Genomic DNA, 5,999 nt, shown 5'->3' with positions numbered 1-5,999 from the left:
GAAACTGAAAGAAGCCCGTCGTATATATGTATATATATATATGTATATGTGTGTGTGTTTGTGTGTGTGTGTGTTTGTCCCCCTAGCATTGCTTGACAACCGATGCTGGTGTGTTTATGTCTACGTCACTTAGCGGTTCGGCAAAAGAGACCGATAAAATAAGTACTAGGCTTACAAAGAATAAGTCCCGGGGTCGATTTGCTCGACTAAAGGCGGTGCTCCAGCATGGCCGCAGTCAAATGACTGAAACAAATAAAAGAGTAAAAGAGTATATATATATATATATATATAGGTGCATGCATTCATACATTCATATGCACACATTTCATATTTATATATGTATGTATACATGTAGGCATATATATGTTTGCACTTAAAGAATGATCTTAAAAATTATATATACATATATTTATACATACATATATGTAATATATATAATATATTTATGCGTACACACACAGACACACACATACATACACACACACAGACATATACAAATATATATATATATATATATATATATATATATATATATATATATATATATATATATATAATACAAGGAATATATATACATGTATACACACATATATGTACATACTTACATCTACATGTGTATATATATGCATATCAGGGTACAGGACGTTAGAACAATAAACTACAGACAACGGAACGAACACATAGGAAAACGGAAAGCCACTTGGAATATCCCTTCATCAGCTGTCTCTATTCTATCTAGACGTTTCGAAGATAAGACAGAACGTACTCTAGAATAGTCTCTCTCTATATATATATGCATAAACTTAGACGTTTCCACTAGTATTGGTTCGTGCTATGTGTAGTACCATCTAGTAAAGTTGAATTATTTTTCTGCTCCCATAGTCCCTCGAATGAGGAATTGTTGTTTTCCAAAACATAGTCCGTTATGGGTGATTTGTCTGATATTCCTTGGAGGAAATTATCCGGGTACCGTGTGCTGGTCCTGGGATGTGCATGTTTATTTTTTCTCTCTAGATTTACCTTAGAACAATGTTAAATAAAAGCAGATTGGTTGGTGCAAAAGAATTGTACTCTTACAGCAGTCTCTTTCAATCTAGAATAAAAAGTTGGCAGGTCAGCTTATTAGCCGTATAAGACAATTACTATAATCCAGATAGTTATTACTGCCTCTCCTATAACAGTCTCAAAACTTCTAGAATGAACCTTTTATGTTCCAAGCACATGTTTAATACGACGAAATATTTCAACAAATTTTTCAAGATTATTTCAAACGAAGGTTCTTTTAAGAACCATATATAACTGGATAATTTTGGTAGTGTTTCGTTTATTCCTGTGTCTGAAGCTTAAGATGTAATTGTTGGATCTTGCTTTGGAATTTCCTTCTGTGAGACCCACATATCTCTTGGATGAAACTATTATTAGCGTTCCGAGTTCGATTCCAGGCAGTGACCTGAATAATAATAATAATAATAATAATAATAATAATAATAATAATAATAATAATAATAATAATAATGACTGCGGCCATACTGGAGCACCGCCTTTGGTCGAACAAATCGACCCCAGGACTTATTCTTTGTAAGGCCTAGTACTTATTCTATCGGTCTCTCTTGCGGAAGCGCTAAGTTACGGAGACGTAAACACACCGACATCGGTGTCAAGCGATGTATGGGGGGGAGGGGGCAAACACACACATGCATATATATATACATACGACGGGCTTCTTTCAGTTTCCGTCTGCGAAATTCACTCACTAGGCTTTGGTTTGCCCGAGGTTATAGTAGAAGACAGTTGCCTAAGGTGCGACGCAGTAGGACTGAACCCGGAACCATGCGGTTGTGAAGCAACGTTCTTACCACACAGCCATTCCTGCGTCTATATATATATATATATATATATATATATATATATATATATATATATATATATATATATATATATATATATATATATATATATATATATATATATATATATATATATATATATATATATATATATATATATGTATATATACTGTGTATGTATATATACGTACAAATACCTATATAATATATATTATATATGTATACGTACCACCTTCCTCCCCCTCCTCCTCTACCAATTCTCTTTATCATTAGCATCGTCATCATAACCATTCTCTTCATTGCTATCATCGTCATCGTCGTTGTCGTCGTCGTCGTCATCATCATCATCATCATCGACGTCTTCGTCATCACCATCACTACCATTATTACTAAATAACACCGACACCATCAGCAGTTTCACTGTGAAATCCAGCTTCATCTCCTCACCCACCCCCTACTCGTCGTTACCATAACCCCCTTCCATCCGTCACCAGAATTACCCCTCACCCCCACCCCCGCCACCACCACCACCACCAACTCTACCGCCTCAACTATCAACATTACTATAACCACCACAAAACTCGACAACCAACTTCAGTCAATAGCATCAGACTTGTTACATTCTCCCCACCCATGACCTCAACAAATCTAGGTCTACAAACTCTGTAAGGGGAGCCGATGTGAAGATTCAGCGGCTGCTACTGCTGCTACTACTACTACTACTACTGCTACTACTACTACTGTAAAGAGGCCAATCGTTCAATTATATCATGCGATCCCCCATATGCGGCATAGCAGGAGACGAAATTTCGTATTTCCACCTGAAACTATACGACAATTCGTGTCACACACCAGTTAGCACGTCACTTCTGGGAAAGTTGACAAGGCAAAGCATTTTCCGTAACAAGTGTGCACACGGATGTGCATATGGGTACGTGTGTGCATGTGTACGTGTACGTGAGTGTGTGTGTGTGTGTGGGGGGGGGGGGTGTATGTGTGTGTGTGTGTGTGTGTGTGTGTGTGTGTGTGTGTGTGTGTGTGTGTGCACCCACGTTCTGTGCTTTGTTCCTCGAAATTTTTCACGAGTGAATAGAATATGGAGCAAGTTTTCTAGCGTAGAAACGAGACTCTTTCATTGGAATAACAAACAGAGATGTCTTGTTTTCTGTGTGTGTGTGTGTGTGTGTGTGTGTGCGTGTGTGTTTGTGTGTGTGTTTGTGCTTGTATGAGTTTGTGTGTTTGTGTGTGTGTATGTGTGCGTGTGTTGTGCTTGCTTGTATCTGTCAATTTTTCAATTTGCTAAGCCACTGGTTTTAAATTGCTATTAATCAAATTAATATTCAATTTTTCACCCTCATTATTTAAATATATATATATATATATATATATATATATATATATATATATATATATATATATATATATAAGGTACAAACTTACTTGCAAAAAGGACGTGTGCGTTCAATGTAATAATACAAAGAATATTTATGCATGTATACACACATATTGGATCTATTTTAAAACGGGGGCGCCAGTATTTTCTTAACGAAACACTAACGAAACACTTTGAAACTTGGGACACTGGTAGAATGTGTCATATAAAACATCTTTTACTCTTAGTCTTCTTAACAAAAAAAAGGAATTCGCAAGTTATTCCATGTTAAAGTTGTCGTGTTTCTGTAATTTCAACCAATCACTGACGTCTATTCAGCTGAATAGAGTTTACTGCTGGGCGGTCATAAAAATGTTATTCCCTGTGACATATTTCATCCGGTTTAATCGTAATTTATACGCATATATTGTTTATATAATAAATTACGCTGTGCGTATCTATGTGTGTAACAATTTTAGAGTTCGGATTCTAGAGTTAGGGTTAGTTTTAGTTTTAGGGTTAGGGTTACGGTTAACAGTCTAGTTAGGGTTAGGGTTAGGGTTAGGGGATTAATACGATATACACCGTTACAGCGCTAACTGTTTTCAACTGAATAGACGTCAGTGATTAGTAGAAATTATCGAAATAAGACAATTTTTTACATGAAATAAATTCGAATACAAAAATATTTTTCTGTTCTATAACACAAAATAGATAAGTATACGAAGTTTGAAAGTCTTTCCGTACCAAAAACACTACATAAAACATAAATGAAAACTGGCGCCCCCGTTTTAAAATAGATCCCACATATTTGTACATACATCTACATGTGTATATAGATGCATATCAGAGTACAGGACATTAGAACAATGAACTACAGACAACGGAACGAACACATAGGAAAACAGATAGCCACTTAGAATTAATCCTTCGTTAGCTGCCTCTATTCTAACTAGACGTTTCGAAGATAAGGCAGAACGTACTCTAGAATAGTCTCTTCCTGAGTAGTGGATCGACCCACTAAACAGGGCTATCTGTTTTCCTATGTGTTCGTTCCGTTGTCTGTAGTTCATTGTTCTAACGTCCTGTGCCCTGATATGCATCTATATACACATGTAGATGTAAGTATGTACATATATGTGTGTATACATGCATATATATTCTTTGTATTATATATATATAAAATATATGTATAATTTGAAGATAAGCAACAAAAATTCAATAGGCTATAGCAGTACGTACATTTCGTACAAGTTCCATTTATTCATGTAGTGAGAACACCACATAGAATTTACAATGAAAATGTACTCCTCGGCTGCATAATGGAATTTCATTTTAGAAAGTCATTATGCAGCTGAGGAGTACATTTTCATTGTAAATTATATGTGGTGTTCTCACTACATGAATAAATGGAACTTGTACGAAACGTACGTACTGCTATAACCTATTGATTTTTTGTTGCTTATCTCCAAATTTTATTCACCAAATCTCTTGATTTTGTTTTTGGTTTTTACCCTACCAAATTCTAGTGCCTCAAACATTTTAAGTACCACATTTAATCTTTTGATTAAATCTATATTATTATTAAAATATATATATATGTAGTATATACATATGTATGTATGTATATATATATGTGTGTGTGTGTGTGTGTGTGTGTGTGTGTAAACAAAAGGGATGGAGAGGTAGCTGAGTGCTACAACTCTTTCAAAAGCACATAGGGGGGCATCTGGCGTAACATTACGAGTGTTTTGTAGCTGTCCAGTGAATACTTTCATCAGTTGCATACGATTTTCGAAACAGCTGTAGTACACGGCTATCTCTTCTGCTCCTTCTAGCTACAGATTTTACTACCGCATTATAACTATTTTTCTTTTTCTTTTTTTTTTCTCTTTCAAACTGGGGTTGGCTTCTAATCATATGCATTAAACATATGTATAAGCATGCGCACATAGAAGCAAGTATATACATGCGAATACATAAACTTTAGCGTATACATACATGCATGCATATGCGCAGGCTTGAATGTTATTGCGAATGTGGATCTTATTATGTGCTACATGTATGCATGTATGCATGTGTGCATGTAGGTATGTATGCATGCATGCATGCATTTATGTTTGCATGTATATATGCGCGTATGTGTGTATGTATGCATGCCTATATGCATATATGTATGCATGCATGCGTGTATGTACGTATATATTTATGTATGTATGTATATAGGTATGTATGTATGTATGTATGTATGTATATATGCAAGCTTGTAATTTTGTATGCATGTGTTTGTGTATCAGTATGTTTGCCCTTCTGCGCCAAATCGCAAATTAATTAATACCTCAGGTAGAAGCGTATTAAGGGTTATAATTCTTCCTTTCACCTGTAAGTATGAACAAGAATTTACCCGGCTTACAGCTATAACCTTTACAAATTTCTCCCGATTCATTAAGCTACAGGGACACGAACAGAACATGCCCATACAAGCCGACGTCTGTAAAATAAAAATGGGGTACTTGCGCATTGGAACTTAACACTACGAATACACTATGATACTTTAGCATATAAACGTACCACTCGACAAGAACTCTCACAAGACTGATATCGTTTTCCACTAAAAGTTACTATAGTGTTTCAATTATGAGCGTTGTTAGGCAACACAAGCTGGCAGAATCGTAAGATAATCGGAGGATAAATAAATTTCTTTACCGTATTTCTTCGGGTTTTGTACCTTCTGGATTCAAATTCCAAGGTAAGTCAATCTCGCCTTTCATCATTCTGGT

At 35.6% G+C, this 5,999-nt stretch overlaps 1 long non-coding RNA gene across 1 annotated transcript in view; it reads right to left on the bottom strand.

The window, feature by feature from the left end:
* Nucleotides 1-1,011: 1,011 nt before the first annotated feature.
* The window catches only part of LOC106875479 (uncharacterized), a 30,394-nt gene continuing 25,406 nt past the window's right edge, over nt 1,012-5,999 (bottom strand). The window contains exon 4 of the long non-coding RNA XR_016243968.1: nt 1,012-1,450. This is a non-coding gene — a long non-coding RNA (uncharacterized LOC106875479). The remainder of the gene's footprint in view (nt 1,451-5,999) is intronic.

Source organism: Octopus bimaculoides, chromosome 13, assembly GCF_046866305.1.
Source record: "Octopus bimaculoides isolate indiv1 chromosome 13, ASM4686630v1, whole genome shotgun sequence".
Lineage (NCBI taxonomy): Eukaryota > Metazoa > Mollusca > Cephalopoda > Octopoda > Octopodidae > Octopus > Octopus bimaculoides.
This window is presented reverse-complemented; position numbering and strand designations above follow the sequence as displayed.